Source organism: Dama dama, chromosome 23, assembly GCF_033118175.1.
Source record: "Dama dama isolate Ldn47 chromosome 23, ASM3311817v1, whole genome shotgun sequence".
Lineage (NCBI taxonomy): Eukaryota > Metazoa > Chordata > Mammalia > Artiodactyla > Cervidae > Dama > Dama dama.
Window position 1 is genome coordinate 34,248,196 of NC_083703.1, and position 25,023 is coordinate 34,273,218.

The following is a 25,023-nucleotide window of genomic DNA, read 5'->3' on the forward strand; positions in this document are numbered from 1 at the left end:
TAGTTTCAGGTGTCTAGCAAAGTGGCTCAGTTATGCATATATCCATCCTTTTCCAGATTCTTTTTGAAGGGGATATATTTCAGCCCTTTGCCTTCTTTCTTTTCTTCTTCTGTTTCTTCTCCTCCTCTTCCCCTCCTCCTCCTTGGTGACATCACCTTGCAGTTTCTGTGCAGTTGGTGAACCTGTTTGGCTGATTGCTCTTTGGCTGTCTCAGAGCAGCACTGGACAAACTTTGGAGGCAACAGAGAAGTTGGATTTTGGGAATTAGCTGGAAAACTAGGAGAAAACCATGGGAAGCCTGAAAAAGTGTTTTGAATTGGCATGCGTGATGGGAAAGCAGGAGGCCATAGCCCTGGGTGGAAGGTGGGCAGAGGCAACAGGGCAAAAATAGACCAGAAGAGAGGCTTCTGAGATTACCTCTTGTCTCATATGTGCTGAGACTATATAGAAGTTCAGGAACACGTGATGCTGGGTAAAGGAGGTTATCCAAGATGACAGGGAATGAGGTAGGTTTGGTAAAATGGAGGAATTGATTCTGGGATGGCGCCTGTAAGACTTTGCAGGTGACAAATCCAGTGGATTCTGTCTTGTGGATTTGGTTTTCAATTAGCAATAATCGCGCCTCGGATAAACCTCATTGGCTACGATACTGCCACTGCGCAAAGCTTGTCTTGTGGATTTGGGACAATCGGGAAATAAGAGGATCTGCTGTCTTTCGGACCCCCATCACTCTGCTCTTTAAGGCTTTGAAAGTTTGTGAAACCAGCTGCAAGTCCTGTAAAGCTGAAGTCTTTGTATTGCAGAATCACTAGCATTTTCAGAGCTTCAGATTGTGGACAAGTTAAAGGCAGCCCCTTCTTCCTTTTTAAAAGGAATGTGCCAGACACTCAGCTTGGTCCTGGCCTTTGAAGTTCCAGGTTGGATTGTATGTTTCCAAGTATTAGTGGGCAATGTGAGAGGAAGAAGAGGGGGCGGCACAGGAAAAGGGGGTCCCTGCGTTAAGCAAGTGGCCAGAGCTGTCCATGATGGTGTGTGGCAACAAGGGCATTGATTTGTTCCTGGCCCTGACAGCTGGGCAGCCTTGCACAAGTCCCCTAGCATTTCTGGGCCACAGACTCCTCATCTGTAAAGCCGGTGTGTGTGTGTTGGGGGGTGTTTAATGGGATTGTTTACCGGCGCTGTCAGCTCTGGCATCTGACACTTCTATCAATCCTCAGCCCAGAGCAGTCCGGCATCTCCTTGTCTTGGAAGGGAAATTCATCTCCCTTGCAGATTAGACACCTATTGATTTTTTCCCTCTGGCAAAGGGGAATGAGACAGCTCTTTCTTCTTCTGCAGACACAGGCAAAGGAGGAAAAAAAAAAAAGCAAAGTTAAACCAGCCTCCCACTCAATGCTTTCCCGTTCAAGTCTGAACGATGAACAGCTTTGGGTCCTGTGCAGTAACTTAGACTCGGCAGCTCAGAGAAATCTGGAGTTGAAAGGGTTCTGATAGACTATGCAGGCCTTCTGTCTAAACTGAGGACATCGAGGCCCCCCAGATGAGAAGTGACACCGAATCAGGAAGTGATGGAGCCTGAACTCCGGTGCAGACAGACAGACGTCCAGGAGTAGCTCAACCTGATGACTCTCCGCACAGACATGGTCCAGAGCCGGTCATTAGGAGCTGCTTTTGCTCTGGGATTGTTCCTTTATATATACGCGATTAGATCATCCTGCTTACTTTTTGCTGCTTCGATTGGAGATTACTACGTTAACCTAAATTAAGCCATCAACCTAGCTTTCATCCGAGCACGGCTTCCGGCCAGAGTCGTCTCTCCACCCTCTGTAAGGAGACGTGGCCGGTGATTGGTGGCTTCGGGGAGCGCTGGAGCGTGTGGCCAATGGGAAGCGGGTAGGCGGGGCTTCCAGGGGTGGGGCGTGGCCGCAGGGTGGGGCGTGACCGCGGGGCGGGGCGGGGCGGTCGCGGTCGCCGTGGTTACGCAGTCGCTGTAGACTGAGGTTAAGCCTAGCGCCTGGAGTCCGGCCGCGTGCTGGAGGCTGAGAACTTCTCAGCCCTGCCCGGACTTTGCTGTGGTTTTTACTTCACGTCTCTTGACCTCGAGTCTGTCCAAGCACATCTACGTCACGTGCAAGGCTTCCCGACCAGACGTCGAGGGCTGTTGCTCGAAGGAAAACTACTTTCTCCATCACAGCAAAGCCTCCTGCACAGGCCTGGTGGGCGAGCCCTGGTCCCTGATGGAGCAGAAACACCGCTTCCTGTGCAAGGGCCGTGGTCGCCCACCTGGACGCCCGGTAGGGATGCGGGGTCAGGGCCTCAGGTAGAGCCCGACTCCTCTCACCGGTGCAGGTGGGCGCTCACCACTCCCTCCCCTCCCCACTGCCCCATCCACCCCACCTGTGCGTGGGCTCTGAAGGACCTTGCACCCAGCAGTGAGCACCCATCTACTGTCTTACCAGTCCCGGGACTCCAGCAGGCTTGTTTCTAAGTCTTGGGTATTTGGTGAAATGAGTTGGTCTGCAGTCTTTGTATCCGAATTTTAGAGAATTCCGTTTTTTCCACTAGTGCCGGTGACATAGTCTGACTGATGAATTGCCCCAAGGAGAAAGTGGACCCATTCAAAATACATCAGTTTTGTAAATTTCAATTTCACTGGGGCTGGAAGGCCAGGAATTAGGTGTATGAGCCTTTCAGGGCCCTGAACGTCAGCTCGTTCACACCCCGAGAAAAAAATGTTTTTCCATCGTTACTCTGTGCAGAACACCTAAGCTGATCCCTGGTTTTCCCCTCAAGTACTAAAAACACAAACTCCTGCCTTTACCACCTGAGCCCTGGAACTACTGCTCTAATTAAACCAAACAGACAGGCTATGTTCCCACTTCTGGGCTCAGTTCTGCCAGAATCCCTTTCTCTTCTCCTCTGACTCCTCTCCACCCTCCGCATTCCCCTTCTCCATCCACATCTGGTCAGCCCCACAGTCCAACCCTTAAGGGCATTTGCCTCATTAAATACTAGCAGAAAAGGCCTTTCAAATGGGAGGGTTAGTCCAGTCCTGGGTGAGGGGCCATCTCTGCCCTCCATGTGATCCTGGGTTTATGGAGCAGTGTAGAGAGGGTCAAGGGGAAAGAATTCACTTGTCCTCAGCGAGCATGCGTGAAGATGAGATGGGGAAGTTGAGAGGTGGTAGCTCAGATCAGCATCCTTGACAGCTGAGACCCATTTGGAGTTTGTCCCAAGCTCCATAATAACCTCAAGTTTGAAGCAAGTCTGGGAGATGGTGAAGGACAGGGAAGCATTCTGCGGTCCATGGGGTTGCAGAGAGTTGGATACCACTTAACTACTGAATGGCAACAACCACATAACCCTAGACAAGACAGTAGAATAATTTGGAGAGCTCTGTTTTCCCCTGTCAACTTATGACTGGCTTCTTCTGGCTGAGAAAAAGGAGTTGGAGGAAGCAGGCCAGGAGCGATTTGCCAAAAGGCGCTGCGACTGAGTCTGAAACCCAGGCTGGCCAGAAATTGCAATTAACGTGGAAATGAAGATCTTTTCAGAAAAGAAAACAGCCCCAGTGCTGGTTCCCTATTGTCTATCCCCTCCCCTGGCGCCCACCCAGACAGCCCTGAGACAGTGCCTTGGCTCACAGACCTGCTGCCAGGACAAGGGGGAGCGTCCCCTACCCTCAGGAGCAGGTGCTCCTGGAGCTGCTGTGGGCCTGGTGGCAGGTCCCCCTTAGCAGCAGGAGGAGGGCCTGCTCCCCTAGGGTCCTGAACGTCAGCTTTTGGGCAGTGTTTGTAGTTGGCCTTCCAAGGAAACCCTGTAGCCAAATCGTGCAGAGCTTAAAAGAGTGTCCAGAAATCAGCAGGTACACTTCATGAAAAGACTGGGATGTTACCCTAAAGTCAAAGGACACAAAGTTGTTCATGGTTTTTGATGATGAAGAGGATCAGGTGTTTTTGCATTTCCATCCTCCTTTTTAAAAATTGTTATTGATTTTATTTTTGTCTGCTCTGGTTTTTGTTGCTACGTTTCTCTAGTTGCAGCGAGCAGGGGCAGCCCTTTGTTTTGGCGCACGGACTTCTCATTGCAGTGACTTCTCTTGTGGAGCACGAGCTCTAGGGCACAGGCTCAGTAGTTGTGGTTCTTGGGAGGACTGCCCCACAGTACGTGGGATCTTTCTGGGTAAGGGATTGAACCTGTGTCCCCTGCATTGGCAGGTGGACTCTTAACCACTGGGCCACATGGAAGTCCTCATCCTTATTTTGTTTGCCTCCTGTGAGTGGAAGGGGCCTCATGATGTCCATTCTGATGATGCCATCCATCACTTGATGGCTCGCCCCTGGGATACATGCCTTCCATGCCTCCCGCTCCTTCTCCTTCATTAAGTACTGGGGCAGCAAGTCATTATTTTATATATGATAGTGCATATATTTCAATCCCAAACTCCTACGTTATCCCTCTTTCCTTCCCCTTTGGTAACCATAAGCTTGTTTTTCATATCTGTGAACCTGTTTCTGTTTTGTAAATAAGTTCATTTGTATCATTTTTTTAGATTCCACATGTAAGTGATATCATATGATATTTGTTATTTGTGTTTCTCTGATTTACTTAGTATGACACTCTCTAAGTCCATCCATGTTGCTGCAAATGGCATTATTTATATTTTTTTATGACTGAGTAAACTTAGCATTAAAAAAACTAAGATCATGGCATCCAGTCCCATTCACTTCATGGCAAATAGATGGGGAAGCAATGGAAACAGTGACAGACTTTATTTTCTTGGGCTCCAAAATCACTGTAGATGGTGACTGCAGCCATGAAACTAAAAGATGCTTGCTCCTTGGAAGAAAAGCTGTGACCAACTTAGACAGCACATTAAAAAACTGAGACATTACTGTGTTAACAAAGGTCTGCCTAGTCAAAGCTATGGTTTTTCCAGTAGTCATGTATGGATGTGAGAAGTGGACTATAAAGAAAGCTGAGTGCTGAAGAATTGATGCTTTTGAACTGTGGTGTTGGAGAAGACTGTAGAGAGTCCGTTGGACTGCAAGGAGATCAAACCAGTCCATCCCAAAGGAGATCAGTCCTGAATATTCTTTGGAAGGACTGGTGCTGAAGCTTTAATACTTTGGCCAGCTGATGTGAAGAGCCGACTCATTGGAAAAGACTCCGATGCTAGGAAAGACTGAAGGCAAGAGGAGAAGGGGATGACAGAGGATGAGATGGTTGGATGGCATCACCAATTCAGTGCCCATGAGTTTGAGCAAGCTCCGGGAGTTGGTGATGGACAGGGAAGCCTGGCATGCTGCAGTTCATGGGGTCGCAAAGAGTCAGACACGACTGAGTCACTGAACTGACCTGAATATTCCATTGTGTATATGGAATATTCTTTCTTTCTCCATTCCTCTGTTGATGGACATTTAGGTCGTGTCCATGTCTTGGCTATTGTAAATAATGCCGCTGTGAACATTGGGGTGCATGTACCTTTTGAAATTATGGTTTTCTCCAGGTATATGACCAGGAGTTGGATTACACCAGTTGGTAGCTGTGTGTTTTGTTTTAGGAGTCTGCATTTTGATCAGTCTCCCCAGATGATACTGACAGCTACACGGGGACACATATCTGAGACCCCCTTTGGCACCTTGTCTGAGATACACAGGACACACTTTCCCGGATGTCTTAGCGGTGGGACAGAAATCACCCCTGCAGTGGGCGTCTTTCACTGAGAGCGTCCTGGCCTGACTGATGGGAGCACGCCGTGACCAGGCATCCTGAGTGCTTAGCAGAGTCGGCAGTGCTGTGGGACAGCACCTGGGGCCAGAAGGTCAGGTCTGTATCTGTTCCCAGGGTGACTGTTACAAAGTGTCACAGACAGGGAGCTTAAACAACAGAAATACATTTCCTCCCAGGTCTGGAGGCTGGAGGTCAGGGGTGGCGGTGTCGGCAGGTTGGTTTCTCCTGAGGCCTCCCCCCTTGGCTTCTTCTGAGCCTTTCACAGGTCTTCCCTCTGTGTGCATCCGTGCCCTAGCCTCCTCTCCTTATGAGGACACTGGCATATTGGGTTGGGGTCCGCCCCCAGGACCCTATTTGCACTTCTTGATTACTTGACCTTGATGACCTTGATTACTTGTTTAAAGATCTCAGCCACATTCTGAGGTGCTGGGGGTTAGGACGTCAACCTTTGATCTCTGTGGGGGGCACTTCAGCCTGTGGCAGGAGGGAGGAGGGGGAGGTGGGCCCACTCCCCTCCTCGGGGCCCTCCTAGCCTTTCCTGTGTTCTGGCCTCCGAGGGCTCACCTTTCCATGGAAGGGAGCATTGGGCTTGCCTGACCCTCTCCTGGTTCTGATCCCATTTGTCCTTCACAGCCATCCAATGAGGCAGGCAGGGCATGTTTATTTTGTAGGGAAACAATTTCAGAGAAGTTAAATGGTGGATCCGATTGTGCTGTGATGGGCACCCAGAGTGCTGTTCTTTCCATGGGTGCCCTGGGCCTCTGTCGTGCCTTCTGCATCCTTTATCCGGGCTCCCAGGGGCTCAGGTGCAGAGTCTGAGGACAGCTGAAAGCTGCACGGGGTGATGCAGGATGGGTTTCCTCTCTCTTTTGCTTTGATCGCCTCTCACCCTCTTGTCTCTGGAAGAACTGCTGGGTGGGTAAAGCCCATTCCGTGTCTGTGGCTAAGTATTTTCCCCCTTTTGCCCTATTAAAAGCATGGGGCTTGTCTCATTCATTAAAAATACATGTTCCATTTGCTATGGTGTGGATGCCGAGATCGCTGAAGTGTCAAGGAAACCAGGCTGGCTCACGTCGGGCTGGGCCCTTGGGGCAGGGCCTGGGGGATGGATGGCTGAGCAGGGCATTGGTGAACTCTCTGGAGGATTCTGTTCACGCCAAGTGCACCCCGTCCTCGACCACAAACAGGCACTGCCTCTGCTGTCGCTTCTCAGAGCTAGAGAGGGAAAGAGTCGAGTCCACGGATGACGTCAGTGTCAGGGCAGCATAGTGAGCAGAGTAATGAGATGTGAGCTTCAAGGCCCTCAGTGATGGCGTGCAGACAGGGCAGCGGGTGGGGAGGAAGGGGGAGTGGAGGGATAGAGGAGGAACTGGGCAGGGAGTGATGCTTGCCCCAGTGTGTGTGTGTGTATGTGTGTGTGTGTGTGCACGTACACACACAGGCTCTTGTGATGCGCTGTGATATACATACACAGGCTCTTGTGATGCATTATGATGTACACACACACACATAGGCTCTTGTGATGCATAATGATGTACACACACACAGCCTCCTGTGATGCACTGTGATGTATACCACATATTCCTGGGATGTGCTGTGATGCACACACACACACACACACACGTGTGTGCTTCTGTGATGCACTGTGATGTACATCACATAACCTGTGATGTGATGCACACACACACACACACATACACATGCGCACGTGCGCGTGCACTTCTGTGATGCACTGTGATGTCCTGGTCTGCTAGAGGACCATCCATGCCTGAGCCATGCAGAGGGAAGCTCTGTGTGATTCTCACAATTCCCTAGGCCTCCCTCCCACTCTCTACCAGGGCTGGAGCTTCTCAGAACCCAGCTGGGGGTGCACAGCTGGGCCGCGGGGAAGTGAGAGGCATGAAGTGTCACGGGACTCCCTGCCCTGTGCTCACCTAGTGCATGAGCTCCTCTGCCTAGGAGTCGTTCTGATGCATCTCTGAGTCACCAGGGGTGGGAAGGAAGGTAGAAGCATGATCTGCAAAAACCAGAAACAACTGGGCAGACATGATTCCAAGCCTCCAGCCTGGGTGGGACTTGTGAGTGGAGTGTGACCATCCCTGCTGTGGGACTTGCCCAGAGGCGTGTCCTTGTCTGCTCAGGCCCTCAGGACAGGACTTTGTACTGGACACGGGTCCCAGTGGCCCCGGGGGGATGAGGTCCCCCACAGTGACAGGGCCTGGAGGTCACGGCCGTCGCTACCTGCTGCTGAGTTCACGGATTCCTATTCTGGGCACTGCCAGCAGTTGCCTGGAGAGAAGTCAGTCTTGGGCCACAGAAGAATCTAGGCCCCTCAGCCAGTTTATAAACTGCTCTCTCTGGCAAGGCCAGGGGCAGAACTGCTTGCTTGCTTGTTTTTTACATCCCTGTGCTAATGAAGGGATGACGACAGGCTTTTTACTTGCTTCCAGCCAGGCTCATAGAAGCGGGTTGGGGTCCTTGATGTCCGTTTTCATCCCCGAACTAATTTCCCCCCGCTCCCGAGCCTGTGTCTGCTGCCCCCTGCTTCCCCGTTCGGTCGGGAGCTCTGGCCAAGGGCGAGAGGAGACCTGATCAGAGTGGGGGGCTGCTGCTTCGCCCACAGTCAGGGAGGCTCCTGGCTGGTGATGGAGTGACAGGGGCCCCCCCGCTCATCTGCCACTTGTGGTCCCAGCCGCCCCCCCCCCACCCACCCACCTATATCTGCATCAGACCAGGCTGGGCAGTACCCTGCCCTGGCCTGGCCAGGGCCCAGAGCTGCGCTGAGGGAGAGGCCTGAGGTAGGGGTGCAGGGCCCCCGGGGCCGCCTGGACGGCTGCCAGCAGACAGCTTTGTTTGTGACACTTCTCTTCCCGAGACGCCAGCTGACGGGGGTGGAGGGGGAGAGGAGCAGGCATGAAAGGCGTGGGGTGGGGACCCGCTTGGCACAGCTGCAGAGAAGGGACTGCCCCCTCCCAGCTCCTGCATCCGCCCCTCAGATCTCGGGGCCAGGGGAGCAGATGTCTTGCCAGAGAGGCTCCCCATCAAGAGCCCCCCTCTTCCCTGGGGCCCAGCGGGGCAGGCGCCGGCCTGAGGAATGGCCTGCCAGCTGTTGGCTCCCTCGGGCGTTGGCTCGGCCGGGCTTTGTGTGTGCCAGGCGGCAGGTGCCCTGCAGAGGGTGGGGGGCTGGAGTGTGCAGGGGGCTCTGAGGTGGGAGGTGGGGCTGGGGATCTGGGGCTGCTCAAGGAGCAGCAGGTTGTTGAGATGTAGGGACAGCTGGCTCTTCAGGATTCCGGCCTGGAGGGGTCCCCCGGAAGGCCCCCCACCAGCATCAGCTCTGACGTGGACTCAGTGCCAGGTATATGAGGGGATCGAGTCTTGGCCTCAACCAAAGAGACCATGTCATTCCCTTTTCACTTGAAAAAAATGCTTTCCAACCGTGTTCTCTCCTCCAGGCCTTGGACTTTCCCAGGATGACGAGACACAGTGGCGAGAGCATGTGGGTGCCCGGGGACCTTTCTCAGGCTGGCCTGGCCGCGCGTGCTCTGAAGCGGCCCCTGGATTCTGCTGGGAGCCGCGGGAAAGGCTGTGCAAGAGACCAGGGTTTCCTGAGGCTTCAGGCTTCTGAGGGGCCTGCCCTGGCCCGACTTGCAGCAGAAGCAAGCCCTTCAGACGCCTGCCCGAGGGTGGGGACTGCAGCAGCTGCCGGTTGAGAGGTCACCATGGTGATGGGCGACAGCCGGCAGCACCTGCCTGCATCTCCCCGCCAGCCTGGCAGGCCTGCCCCAGCTCCCAGCCCCAGGGATCAGCGGGGCTGCAGGGCCTGCCCACCGGCTGCCCTGGGGCCGCTTCTCAACCTCCGCTTTCCCTCTGGCGGCACTGATTCAAAAGCAGGTTCTGAGTTGAGTCAAATGCGCATAAAAGCGTCTCTTGAGGAGAACGTACAAGCTGCAAGGAGGCTGTACAAGCGTAAGCTATTGTCCCTGTTATAAATAAAATCGAACTCATTACTCAGGAGATAATAACAATTAGGATGTTAGTAAGAACCTCACCTGGTCAGAGTGGCCCAATTTTTCCTCCTGAGGGTCCTTGGGGCCTGGTGATTCATTCGTCTGTTTTCTGGGTTCCTGCTGAAATCTGTGCTTTAAGATCGTTTACTTTCATTCTGTCTGAGGTGAAGAGTAACTGATCAACTCCCTTCTCAAAATTCTTCAGCTATTTTAAGGCCAATGAAATCTCTTATGCAAGCTAAGCCATCCCAATTATTCTGACTTCTGCTTTTAACAACTGAACATCTTTTTTTCTTTCAGGATGACATTGACATATCTGCTCAATCAATTAGCACCAGCTGACTTATTTGCCTCTGCCAGGTCCTCCAGCCCATAGGAAAAAGGGAGGGGACCAGAGGATTAGAGGAAAGGGTTGGGGAGTCATCTCACCACTTATCAAGGTAGGACCAACACCCATTTTTAAATAAAAATGCATTAATTTTAACCTTTTTTGAGGGTCTGTTTCTCATGTCTTTAATCATCTCTATTGCTCTGAATCCCTTAAGGTTCTCAATGTTCTTTTGGTGAAAGGATGTTCATAAAAATTCCCCATTATTCTGATCAGGGCTCAAGGAGCTACATGAAATCACAGAAGAATCACTTTTGAATCTCTGTAAGTCATACGAGCATCCATTATTATAGCCCAGCTCTCAGGCTGGCTTGCTTTCTTTGCATCTAGTAACATAACTTGTGACTTCACATCCAGAGCTTCTGGTCAGCTGGGGCCCCTGAACGTTTTGTTTTTGTCTTCTGTCTACCACACCCAGTGCCTGACTAGCAAGGACTTTGTGTTTATATGATCTATCTCTCTGCCATTTTATTTAAAATATTTTCACTGAAGCAGAATACACAAACACAAAAGTGCTTGTGTAAGTATACAACTCTGTACATTTTCGCAAACAGAAAGAGCCCAGGTAACCAACATTTAGATTAAGTGACATTACATTGTCAACAGCCCAGAAGCCCTTCTTCCTGTGGTGTTTTCCCCCCTCCCCCACTCCCCCTGCCCCCCATCTGCCTGTGTTAACCACTGTCCTGATTTCTAAGGTCATAGATTAATTTAGCCTGTTTGTATTCTTTGTAAAATGCAGTCAGAGTGTGTACTCTTTTGTGTCTGATTCATTCACATTACTCCTGCTCTCTTTTATTAAACTCACCCTCTTTATTTGGATGGCTAGAAGGATCTAGAGACCTGAGGACCCAGACATTTCAACCTCGGATGTGTCGGTGTCAGCTGTGGCTAAGTAATCTAGTCCCTGTGACACACCAGGGTTCTAGGTAGAATTTTTCTTTACAGATTTACTGGTTATTTTGTCCCTCTTTTTCCTCAAAACCCACCATCTCCTCCCAGGTTGATTCATACTCTTATGTCAGGGCCATCTCAGAAGACATTGCCTGTGTGTGTGTGCACCATATAAAAAAACCCAGAAGGGGGGTTTTAACCTTTTGGGGAGTTGGTTATTTTTGCTGTTATGAGGGAAATGATTATGAGATGCGAGGCTGTGTTTAGGGAGATGCTTAATTCACAGATTCCATTCAGTGATCAGTCCCTAGTTGTGGTTTGTCTACTCTGCTGTAGGCCTGGCAGGTGTCGAGGCAGGGAAATTAGGGCCTCTAATATTTTAGGGCAGAGCTTCCAGCGTTTCCCACAACATAGCACCCAAGAAAATAGAACTATTTACATGGCAAACTGCAGTGCATGGAGGAGATATTTCTGTAGTTGTAAGTGATAGAAGGTAATACAATGTTTTACACCATTCACATACTTACAGCTGTTAGTTATGTATATATTTATATGTAAACAGATATAATACATTTAGTAAATATATGTAATATATGTATTTCTATTTTTATATGGGTTTATATTTAAGGAATCTTAACAGCTCCTTTTTCATGTCATGTACAATGTTGACTTGTGTCTCAGGGATGATGTGCCTAGAATTTCAAGTCCAAACTAGTTTGTTGTTGTTTGATTGCCCAGTCGTGTCCAGCTCTTTGGAACTCCATGGACCACAGCACACCAGGCCTCTCTGTCCTTCACCATCTCCTGAGGTTTGCCCAAGTTTATATCCATTGCATTGGTGATGCCATCCAGCCATCTCATCCTCTGATGTCCTCTTCTCCTTCTGCCTTCAGTCTTTCCCAGCATCAGGGACTTTTCCAATGAGTTGTCTGTTTGCATCAGATGACCGAAATACTGGAGTTTCAGCTTCAGCATCAATCTTTCCAATGAGTATTCAGGGTTGATTTCCCTTAAGATTGACTGGTTTGATCTAAATTAAACTAGTTTAGTTCCCATCAACTCTTTTTAATAAAGCAGTTTTTATTGGCAGAGTGAACATGCCTTTTTAGAGTGATGATTCCTCAGTTAGGTTAGATGGTTCAAAGGCCTGTCACCCAAAATCGCAATGAAAGTGTCCAGTGTAAGTGAAGCTGAGGTTGAGTTGAGCCTGCCCGGAGCCCCTCCCCACCCCGACGGGCCGTCTCTGGGCACATGGAACAGAAAGTCCTCCAGCAGCTCACGCGCCCCTTCTTCACGGGCAGCAGCTGCAGACTTTGTGGCCGGCTGCCCAAGCCCAGGGCCAGGTGGTGGAGCCGCAGGTGTGGGGTGTTGTTCTCATGTGTGCCTTCAGGACCATGCGCATGCCATCGGACTCTGCTCCCCCTGGCTGCCCGCCCGGGAGCCTTCAGTGAGCTGGCTCCAGCTGCTCAGGACCTGCCCAGCTGCCCTGGAGGATGGGGTCCCCTCCCATGGCCTTCCTGGAGCTCGTTTGCAGCACTCCAGTTGGCCCACCATTTGGGACATTCTTCCTAAGATGTTGCCGTGAATGAGTCCAGTGCTCCAGCACCCTTGCCTCAGGCTGTTCAGACTGGTTAACAAAGTGCCATGGACTTGGGTAAATTTATGTTCTGGAGGCCGAAGTCCAGGATCAAGATGCCAGCATGGTCAGGTTCTGGTGAGGGCCTCTTCCAGGTTACTGACCACCAACTTCTTGACGTCACCTCACGTGGTGGAAAGAGAGGATGGAACTCACAGGAGTCTTTTGATATGGGTATTAATCCCATTCATGAGGGCTTCACCCTTATGACCTCATCACTTCCCAAAGGCCCCACCTCAAACATAACATAGAGGTTAGGATTTCGAGATGTAGATTTGGGGGGGAGACATTCAGTCCATGGCACCTCTCCAGCAAGCAAGCTAGTGTTGGAACCAGTTGAGACCTCAGTAGAGCCTTGTTGGGCAACTTCCTGACTGTCTGTTCAGAGGCTGGTGAAAAGATGTCTGAACATGTGTGGGGCTGAAGACCTTAACATAGGATGCAAACAGGTGAACCATAGACTGGCGTTATTGGAATAAACCCTCTGCTGCGTTTTCTTTGCACTTAAAGAACATTTTTTCCTGGTCTTAGGCAACATGTGATCTATGGTGAATAAGGCATTCTATAGGGAATGATGGTGCTAGCAGAGTGTTATGGTCACGGAAAGCAAAAACTTATGTAGACTATTGCATCTGTTCCTGCAAGGGCAAATTGCTGCCCCTACCATGGTGGAAGGGATTCAGTGTCATCAACCTGTCCCCAGGTGACTGATGATTCAGCTCAGGGAACAGTACTGTATGGAGCGTATATCTGCATACCTCTTCCAAGCCCTCCTCATCACCAGTCTTCCAATCTCCTTCTGTTTAAGTTCTTGGCTAGTTGGCCAACCCATTAGTCTCTGCTCATGAATCACTGTAGATCCATGCTTCAGTCATTTCCCTTGTAATGGGTCAGAGCAGCATACCCAATTGTGGTGTGTTAAACCCCCAAACCCACAGGTCTACCAAATATGGTATCTCTTTCTTTGTATTAGGAAGTGCACTTTGTCACTCACTCTTGACATTTTTTGGACCTCTCAGTCAGTTCAGTCACTCAGTTGTGTCCGACTCTTTGTGACCCCATGGACTGCAGCATGCCAGGCTTCTGTGTCCATCACCAACATCCAGAGCTTGCTCAAACTCATGTCCATCGTGTCGGTGATGCCATCCAACCATCTCATTCTCTGTTGTCCCCTTCTCCTGCCTTCACTCTTTCCCAGCATCAGGGTCTTTTCCAATGAGTCAGTTCTTCAGGTGACCAAAGTATTGGAGTTTCAGCTTCAGCATCAGTCCTTCCAATGAACACCCAGGACTGATCTCCTTTAGGACGGACTGGTTGGCTCTCCTTGCAGTCCAAGGAACTCTCAAGAGTCTTCTCCAACACCACAGTTCAAAAGCATCAATTCTTTGGCACTCAGCTTTTTTTATGATCCACCTCTCACATCTATACATGACTACTGGAAAAATCATAGCTTTGACTAGACAGACCTTTGTCGGCAAAGTAATGTCTGCTTTTTAACATGCTGTCTAGGTTGATCATAGCTTTTCTTCCAAGGAGCAGGTGTCTTTTAATTTCGTGGCTGCAGTCACCATCTGCAGTGATTTTGGAGCCCCCCAAAATAGTTTCACCCTGTTTCCATTATTTCCCCATCTATTTGCTTTGAAGTGATGGGACTGGATGCCATGATTTTACTTTTCTGAATGTTGAATTTTAAGCCAGTTTTTTCACTCCTCTTTCACTTTCATCAAGAGGTTCTTTGCTTTCTGCCATAAGGTGTCATCTGCATATCTGAGGTTATTGATATTTCTCCCAGCTGTCTTGATTCCAGCTTGTGCTTCATTCAGCCTGGCATTTCCCATGATGTACTCTGCATATAAGTTAAATAAATAGGGTGACAGTATCCAGCCTTTCCTGATTTGGAACCAGTCTGTTGTTCCATGTCAAGTTCTAACTGTTGCTAATTGACCTGCATACACATTTTTCAGGAGGCAGATAAGGTGGTCTGGTATTCCCATCTCTTTTAAGAATTTTCCACAGTTTGTGGAAAAGGCTTTGGCGTAGTCAATAAAGGAGAAGTAGATGTTTTCCTGGAACCCTTTTTATGGACCCCTGGGTCCCTAGAAAATTCATAGTATGAAACACCTCCAGACTTTCATGGGGTTTATCTCCTGTCCCCTGAAATGCATGTGACTTACTAAGGCACCTAAAATATTTTCTACTTCCTGCTCACCAGGTCCAATTTGCACAGTGACACCAATGAAATATAGTGATGTTCTCCGAGAATCTAGATGATTAAGTTCTTGTGGACTGTGGTATAACAGAGAACAAGATAGTTTATACAGCCCTGACATAAAGCCTCAGGTGCAAGTATACTGGTGTCCCCACCATGTGAAGCCAATCAGCTTAGCTACTTGGAATCAAAGAAATGCATTCCCTAGGACTGGAGCTTCATATCAGGTGCCGAGTGTGTTTTTGCCTTGTTCTAGTACAGATACCCATCTGGAACTGCATTTGCACTTGGCATCACCATGTGACCACTCTCTGTAATCTACAGTCATCCTGTATGATCTGTTTGGTTTCTGCACCAGTCAAATGTGAGTTAAATATTAATGTGGTCAGAATCACCACTCCTGCATCTTTTAAGTATTTGATGGTTGCACTGAGCTGTGCAGTTCTCTAAGGGGTTTTGATATTTCTTTGGGTTCACTATCTTGGTAGCGGGGGTTGGGAGGTTCCACTTGCAAGGAGATAGTTTCTCTTTGGCCCTTACTACCATAATGGGCTTCATTCTATGAGTCAGCGAGCCACTGTGAGATTCAGGGAATAATAGTAACTTATCTATTACTAGTGCACATTCTGGGAAAATGACAACAGGATAGACCCTCAGGGATCCACGGTAAGACCTGATCTCCATGAGTTTACACTCTGTGGGACTGTTGTGGAAATTTGAGTCTCCTGTGGTTAGCATGAGATGAGAAATATTAATAGTACCTAATAGTCCCTGGAAAGTCTGGCTAGGTCCCTTTCCCTCTTCTGTTCAGTGGCACCGGGTCTCTTTTGGGGAGGATTGGGGGGAGGTTCACAATAGACCTGTGGTTGCATTGCACATGCTTGCTCACAGAGATCCCTGCCCCCACCCCCAAGTCAAGGTATCCTGGGCCTTTGGGTCCAAACACGGGGTAAGTTTTGTTTCTCCACTGTGGTTTTGCCCACTAGACCCAGAATTTTTCTGCTTATATATGTCAAGCAGCATCTTTTCTTCTTCAGTATTTATTTTTCGGGTCTTAGTTGCAGCATGTGGAATCTCTAGTTGAGGCCTGTAGGCTTAGTAGTTGCAGTGAGCAGGCTTTGGCTGCCCTGTGGCATGTGGGGGTCTTAGTTCCAGCAATTGTACCCACATCGCTTGTATCAGAAGGCAGATTCTTAACCACTGGACCACCAGGGAAGTGCCATCAAGCAGCATCTTAAGAGTCTGCACATCTCCTGCAGGCCAGGGACCCCGTGATCCTTTAGCCAGGGCCAGAGGTCCCTGGAGGCCCAAATGTTCCCATGACCGCTCCAGCCCAAGTTATTAGGACTGTGTGCATTGTGGCTTTGAAACCCCCGGCCCCTCCTCTGCTGGAATCTCACTTCTTTGCCATTAACATCAGGGAGCCTAATTCCACTTCAGCCTCTCCCACTGTCATTTCCTGCTTCCAGGAAACAGCCAAGAAGAACTTCTCAGGGAGGCCTGTGAACACTTGACAATGGAATTCTCTGGCCCCGTGGAGGGGAGCTATCGTCTGGGCCTCCCGGGGAGGGGGTAGGTGTGGCTATGATGTTGTGCAGAAGAGGTCCCGCCAACATTCCTCACGTCCTGAGCCTACATTTTCCTTTCCTTCAGAATGCTGGAGAAGTCCTCCTTCTCTGCCAGCCACTGTTGAGTCCAGCGTAGCTCAGATTCCCCTCCTGGGGGCTCACACCAGCACATGGAATTCTGACTCTTCGGTGAGCATGACTGTTTCATTAAATTCTCTCTGATCCAGTTTCATATTTTATCCATCTCCACCCAGTGCCCTTAGAACTTCCTTTGAAAGATGCTGCATGGATTCCTGCTGGTTTCCATGACCCTTTTGGCCTACAGGCCCTCTCCTCCTGTACCAGGCTGTGTCCATCTCCATCTGGGCTATCCTAGAATAGAACTCTGATCATGGACTTGGATGAAGGCCACACGAAGGGTGTGGGATGGTCCTGAGGTGACGTGGCAGCCACGTCTGTGTCTGCTCAAATGCCCCAGCCTGTGAGTTGGGTTCCCACCTTTTGCACCCAGTGGAAAGGATCAGAAATCTGGTGGAGTTAAAATGTAATTGACTGCATGTCTGTCACCTGGTGACCCTTATAATCAGTCCCTGGGAATATCTGCCCAACAGGACATCAGTGACTCCCTCAAGACTACCCTGAGGGACTCGGGGATCTCCACCCGTGTTCTGAGTTGGTCATTTGGGACCTTCAGTTTGTCCCTTCTCTGTTTCTGGTCTCCGGGGCTGTCAGAGAAGACATCCTACCCCACAGACCTGTAATCACTGTCAGCACAGCCAAGCCACTCCATCTACCGACGTCTTGCCTTCCATCTGCATTTCTCCAATGCAACTACTGGGGGTAATTTGAGCAAGTATGATGCTACTGTATTTCATAGGTGACCCGCATCCTGTTTCCCTCTGGTGAGGGGTTCATTCATGCCTGTGCATCTCCAGGATGTGAGCAAGTGCCATCCTTGAATCTCACATGAGAGTTATGTTCCTCTGGGTCCATCCTTGATAGCAGTGACTTTGTCAGTCAGGGTCTCAATGGGAAAGGGAAGGTGCCGTGAAGTGGGGTAATTGAAGAGGGTTTTACAAAGAGATATTTACAAGGTTGTGAGCAGGGTGAAAGGAAATCAACAGGGTGTGGTACAGCACCTTCGGGCTGGGGGGAAGTGGGATCCCCTGTCTTATCTGGGTCTGAATGGTTCCCAGAACCTGGAGAGAGAGCTGTAGGTGTAGGAAGAGGATCTGTCGCTTTGGGAAGAGGAATAGAGGAATGCTGTTCCTGTCGATCCTCGATCCTCTGAAAGGGCCAAAGAATATGGGAGGAGGCTTCGGTGTAGTCAGGTGGGTGCTGGGGAGGGAGAGGGGCAGCCTTTCAACTGAGTGCTTCTCTGGGCACAGAAAACCTTCTGTCAGCATGCCACCCTGGAAATCCTCAAACTCTGTCTAGACTAGTTACCTCTAAAGTCACAGTGACATTTCCTGATTAAAAAACAAAAATAGGAAGAAGTCACCTATTAAAGACATTTGGAGGGAAATTGGGGAAGTTTGAATATGAACCAGTATTAGGGAATACTGAAGACTGAAGTCGTGTTTCTTCATTAGAACATCTTTAGAAGATATTTTGTGAAGTGTGATGAGTTCTTGTGGATAGTGGGAAAATAGCTTTTATTTTCAGATGCAGTTTTTTAAAATGTCACACTGCCTATAACATAGTTTAAGATGGTTCAGGCAAAAAGGAAAGCATATGGCTGTAAATACAGACGTAGCCACGCTAGCAGTTCTTTAATCTGGGTGGTGGGTCTGTGGGTGGTCATCCATGTAGTCTTTTTCCGTATGTTTGAAATTTTTCAAAATAAAAAGTCAACATGGTAGGGCGTCTGTGGCTTCCCGTATCCTCAAAGAAGTGGAAGCAGATGGAGGCATTTGACAGCTCACAGCTGTCTGGCCACATGGGTGGGGCAGCATTTTTCACCTTGGGGTCACTCCACCAGCCTGTATGCAAATAACGAGGGAGGTGGATGAAATGCAAGTTCCTGGGCACCGCCTGCCTGAATCGGTGGTCATGTGGGTGGGGCAGTGGCATCTGCCTAGGGAAAAGACTCCCTAGATGAGAAGCCCGACTGTGGTCAACTACCCACCCAACTAAGAGTCAGGAGTGAGACAGTTTGATTCTGTTTCCCACTGACCTTGGGCAGTTGACGTTGGGCAATTTGCCTAACTTCCCAGAGCCCCCGTGATGTCATATGCAAAGTGGTGACCTTACATGATAACCACCTTCCCCACCTCACTGGTTAATTTCACTCCATGTTGTATTTTTCTTAATGCTTTCTAAGTTGTTTTCCAGGTAAAGGTGATAAGTTGGGCAGTGAGTAAGAAGTATCATTTACTAAAATATCATTATTCATCTTTGTAAGTATGGCATTTACAACATTGGGTTTGATGCTCATAACAGTGGTTAGAGACACAGTGATGACCCTCCCTTTCCAGAGGAGGAAATATGCTTGTCCAGGTTTGTGTCGGTTTTCCTGCTGCTGCTGTAATAAATGACCACAAATGTAGTGGCTTAAAACTACACAAATTTGGGACTTACCTGGAGGTCCAGTGGTTAAAATTCTGCTCTCCCAATGGCAGGGGTCATGGGTTCAATCCCTGGTTGGGGAGCTAAGATCTCACATGCCACATAACTTGGCCAAAAAAAAAAAAAAAAAAAAGAAAACTACACAAATTTATGGTTTCGGAAGTCAGATATTCTAAAATCAAATTCAACAGGGTTGTGTTCCTTCTGGAGGCCCTGGGGGAGAACTTGTTTCCTTCCCTTGTCCAGCTTCTAGAGATAGCTGGCATCTTGGTGAGGGCCCCTCCTTGCATCTTCAACCCGGCAGTGTGGCATCTTCACTCTCTCTCTCTGACCTTCCCTTCTGTTGTCACATCTCCTCCTCTGACTGTGACCCTGCTTCCCCCTTAACGGGAAGACCCTTGTGGTTACACTATTGCAAGCGTGCATGCGTGCTAAGTCACTTCAGTTGTGTCCGACTCTTTGTGACCCCATGGACTGTAGCCCGCCAGGCTCCTCTGTCCATGGGATTCTCCAGGCAAGAATAGTGGCGTGGGTTGCCATGCCCTTCTCCAGGGTATCTTCCTGACCCAGGAATCGAACCCAGGACTCCCGCATTGCAGGCAGACTGTCTCTTGACCATCTGAGCCACCAGGGAAGCCCTAATGATTATGCTCTGCCCCCTCCCAAATAATCCAGGATCATCTTGCCACCTCAGAATCCTTCATCACAACTGCAGAGTCCCTTTTGCTGGGTAAGTAGCATCATATGCTAGACTTATGTTTAAAATAAAAATGTAAAGCAAAAATAGAGTATGGGTGAAGCTAATCTTGAAGAAAAACCCTTACACTTCATTAAGGCCACTGGAAACTCAAAGCTGAGAATTAACCATTTGTAGGTCTCTCTCTCTCTTCTTTTAATCTGTGGCTTCTTTCCCTGGGGCGGCAGGGGAAATGTGGCTGACTAAGAAGGATTGATAGAATAAATGAAGGCATTTTTCCTCTTTCTGTTCCTTCCTGTTCCACCTCCTCTCCATCCCCTCTCTCCCTCTCTCAGTTAAGTAGACATCCGCTCCGTCCCCTAGAGGGATGCTCTGAGGGGTAACGCCCAGACAGTGCATGCTCTGGGGCATCAGTGGGCACACGTGAGCCTCTTCCCCTTCCTCTGATGAACACCAGCTGGTGCAGGTGCATCCTGTCAGTGCCTCCCCTTGGCCTGTAGGTCTCTGTCCTGGGGCTCTCCTAAGCCTTGGCATGGGCAGCGACTGCAGGCTGTTCACACCCCCTGGTGTGCCATCCGGAAAACAGTGCCTCAGAGGCTTCTTGGACCTGTGGCCACCAGAGCCCCTGGCGGACGGCTTCCCCTTCACGCTCGGGTGGGCACTGATAAGACTGGGCCCCACACCTTATCTTCGACAAAGGAGGCAAGGATATACAATGGAAAAAAGACAACCTCTTTAACAAGTGGTGCTGGGAAAACTGGTCAACCACTTGTAAAAGAATGAAACTAGAACACTCTCTAACACCATACACAAAAGTAAACTCAAAATGGATTAAAGATCTAAATGTAAGACCAGAAACTATAAAACTCCTAGAGGAGAACATAGGCAAAACACTCTCCCACATAAATCACAGCAGGATCCTCTATGACCCAGCTCCCAGAATATTGGAAATAAAAGCAAAAATAAACAAATGGGACCTAATTAAACTTAAAAGCTTTTGCACAACAAAGGAAACTATAGGCAAGGTGAAAAGGCAGCCCTCAGAATGGGAGAAAATAATAGCAAACGAAGCAACAGACAAAGGATTAATCTCAAAAATATACAAGCAACTCCTGCAGCTCGATTCCAGAAAAATAAATGACCCAATCAAAAAATGTGCCAAAGAACTAAACAGACATTTCTCCAAAGAAGACATACAGATGGCTAACAAACACATGAAAAGATGCTCAACATCACTCATTATCAGAGACATGCAAATCAAAACCACAATGAGGTACCATTACACGCCAGTCAGGATGGCTGCTATCCAAAAGTCTACAAGCAATACATGCTGGAGAGGGTGTGGAGAAAAGGGAACCCTCTTACACTGTTGGTGGGAATGCAAACTAGTACAGCCGCTATGGTGAACAGTGTGGAGATTTCTTAAAAAACTGGAAATAGAACTGCCATATGACCCAGCAATCCCACTTCTGGGCCTACACACCGAGGAAACCAGATCTGAAAGAGACACGTGCACCCCAGTGTTCATCGCAGCACTGTTTATAATAGCCAGGACATGGAAGCAACCTAGATGCTCATCAGCAGATGAATGGATAAGGAAGCTGTGGTACATATACACCATGGAATATTACTCAGCCATTAAAAAGAATACATTTGAATCAGTTCTAATGAGATGGATGAAACTGGAGCCCATTATACAGAGTGAAGTAAGCCAGAAAGATAAAGACCAATACAGTATACTAATGCATATATATGGAATTTAGAAAGATGGTAATGATAACCCTGTATGCAAAACAGAAAAAGAGACACAGATGTACAGAACAGACTTTTGGACTCTGTGGGAGAAGGCGAGGGTGGGATGTTTTGAGAGAACAGCATCGAAACATGTATATTATCTAGGGTGAAACAGATCACCAGCCCAGGTTGGATGCATGAGACAAGTGCTTGGGGCTGGTGCACTGGGAAGACCCAGAGGGATGGGGTGGGGAGGGAGACGGGAGAGGGGATCGGGATGGGAAATACATGTAAATCCATGGCTGATTCATGTCAATGTATGGCAAAAACCACTACAACATTGTAGAGTAATTAGCCTCCAACTAATAAAAATAAATGAAAAACAAAAACAAAAACAAAAAACAAAGCTGCTATGAAGTTTTGTGTGGGAAAAAAAAAAAAGACTAAGTCCCAGTGTCCACCTAAGGCGACTTGCTGACAAGTCCTCAGGCTGGTTCCCCTCCTCCCCTGTTTCCCACCCTGTGTTCTGCACTGCTCCTTCCTGGGGTCACTCCAAGCCCATTTCTTGGGTAAACTAGGATGAGACCTGGGCCCCAGGACCCTTTACTGCAGTGCCTGCAGCTGAACAGGCATCTCCTCCAGCAGAGAAACTATACAAGACTAAAAATAACTACACTCAGGCACAGTCAGGGCATTTATGAACAACAAGATATAGAAACGCCACAGACCAACTGCCACTTCAGAGGGGCTGGGAGCAAAAGCAGGGGATACTGTGCAATGACCCCTACACAGAGCACCACCAAGCAGGTGGGCAGTCACCTAAGCCACGCCTCCAGTGGGACCCACGGATCCACACCCACCATCACCTTATTTAAGGAGCCAGCCCGCCCTCCTTCCAAGGGAGCAAGGGCACCTGTTACTTGTTCTTGCTCTTTCCTGCTGCTGCATGAGTCCCATGCTTGATACAGTTTTAGTCTTCTTAAATGTATTAAGACTTGCTTTGAGGCCTAACATATAATTTTTTCCTGGAATATGTTCCATGTGCCCTTGAGAATAATGCATACTCTGCTGCCTTTGAATGGAAAGTTCTGTGAATGTCTGCTAAATCCATCTGGTCTAATGTGTAGTTCAAATCCATGTTTCCAGACTCACATCTGTCCATTGTTGGAAAGCAGGGTATTTAAAATTTTGTAAAATTTATTTTTGGCTGTATTGAGTCTTTGTTGCTGCTCATGGGCTTTCTCTGGTTGTGGCAAGTAGGGGCTACTCTCTAGTTGTGTGTGGGCCTTTCACTGCAGTGGCTTCTCTTGTTGCAGAGCATGGGCTCTAGACACACATGCTTCAGTGGTTGTAACACAGGGGCTCATTAGCTGTGGCTCATGGGCCCTAGGGCATGCTGGCTTCAGTAGTTGCAGCTCACAGGCTCTGTGAACTACTGAACCTGTGTTGTGGTGTGCAGGTTCAGTTGCTGTGTGGCATGTGAAATCTTTCCGGACCAGGGATCGAACTCATGTCCCTTGTATTGGGAGACAGATTGTTATCCACTGTGCCACCAGGAAAGTCCAGGACTGTTTTGATTACAACTGGTTCCCCAGCCTGATCCAGCACCTGGCAAGCATGGGGGCTGCAGAAGTGTTTGTTGCATATCAGGCGGGTGCTTGGAGTAGAGACGGGCAAGGGTGGGTTCATGTGGGATGTTAAGGAATTGGAGGAAAAAGGGAGAAAGAAGAGAAGAGAGGGCGTGGCTGTATGAGAAGGATGCTGGGTTGGGAAGAACAGGGGGAGCTAAGTTTAGTTTGCTGAGAGGAGAAGGATGTGTCAGTAGCAGAACTTGGAGGTGATGGTGGGAAAGAAAGGCTGGGTGAGAGTGGAAGAAGCCCAAGGTCCAGGACCTCCAAGGTCTAGCTCCTCCAGGAATCAAGGTTTAGAAAGGGTCCCTGTGGGTGGGAGTGTGGGTTTTCTGAGACTGCAATGACTTGAACTTTACTCTGGGTTCTACAGCCATTAAGTGTGAAATCGACAGAGGACAACAGGGCATCCCATGATTTGTGGAGGCTGTTATCTCTTGGAGATCCCCGAATGAGAGAGCTCCCTGTTGTAGACAAAAAGCCCACTCAAGGCTGCACCAGAATTCTTCTTAGGGAGAGAATTGTCTTTGTTTGGGAAAATATCTTGACTAAACTTTTTTGGGACACAAAATGACACTATGAAAGGCATGGTTTTGCGAGAGACCCAAGCAGTGAAAGATCTGTTTAAACTAGACTTCGGAAGAAAGTGAGAACTTGATCTCAGAGGTGTAGGGAGAGGACCTGTGAGTTGGTGAAAGGCCATGTGGCCACAAGAAGCAGGAGGTTTCTTAAAGTGGCTGGAACATGGGAGGGGAAACGGTCTCCCATGAGAAGGGGTCCTGAGGTCAGTGGTTCCGGAGGACCCAGGCTCTTTCCCGCTGTTCTCAGCCTGGGGACCCTCCCTTCTGGTGGTGTGACATCTGTCCAGCTCTGGGCAGACAGTCCTCTTGCCACTGCATTTGAAGGCAGGGCAGAAAGGGGAGCAGGAGAGAGTGTTTCCTTTAGTATCTTATAATTTTTACCAAGAAGGAAATTATTTTCCAGAAGCTTCTAGGAGGCTACCCCTGGCTAGCTCTGATTTCCCTGTTTTCATGTATCCCTGACCAAAGTCAATGGGATTGTCAGGCTCAGTCAGGCTCATTGTGGTTCATCCATTGGTCCTGTGGGAGGGCTCCCCTTTGGAGAGCATAGCCCCCAAGCTTGAATAAAAATGAGGTTTCGTTACGTGGAGAAAGGCAGGAGGTGGCCGTTAGGGAGACATCTCATGGTGTCTGATGTGAGTGAAAAGCCTGAGAGGTGGGGCCCTGATGGGGGTGTCGCCACAGTAACTTTCTCAGTAAGAATGATGATCTAAGATTATTTGGTATACAAATGACCTCTCCTGTCAGCGTTCAACAATTTGTAAAGTATGTGTGCCTGTGGGAACTCTCTGCCTTGCTTGCTTGTGTTCATCTGGTAGCCGTGGTGGGGTTGCCCCAGTGTGAACAGCTGGCATCTGCTCTGATGGTCAGCGCTTGCACCCTGATGGGCAGGTACCTCTAGTGCCACCCTGAGTGTGCATAAGTCAAGGATGGTGTGACCATCATGTCTTGGTCAGAAGGATGTGAGTCCAAGATTTCAAGGATAGTGGTAGAAATGATGTGACAACTGAAGCCCCTAAATGAGTGTGTGAAATCTCTAGGAATGCTCTGAATCCCTGAGAGTCATGGGAGAAGAAGTGGGGCCAACCTTATATAGATTCTAAGTGGATTGAAGATTCAGCTGACTTGCAGGTCACCACTACATTGTACAACCAACTCACCACTGATGGGGAAGTACAGGCTCAGGGCAATTTTCAGAGAAGACTCTGAAGGGTCTTTAGAGTACATCTTCGTCCTCTCTCTTTACTTGCCCTGGATTCTTCTTGCTCCTTCTCCCCAGAGTTCATCAAGACCTCGCTGGGGGAGGTGTGTGCATGTGTAGCTCCTTGCTTCCTCCCCAGACCCACCAGTCATCTTGAAGAGGAGTGGAGTCCCATTTCT

General features: G+C 49.0%; 1 pseudogene; it reads right to left on the minus strand.

Moving 5' to 3' along the window:
- Positions 1-545: 545 nt before the first annotated feature.
- On the minus strand, positions 546-667 carry LOC133045380 (U4 spliceosomal RNA; annotated as a pseudogene).
- Between the last annotated feature and the right edge of the window lie 24,356 nt (positions 668-25,023).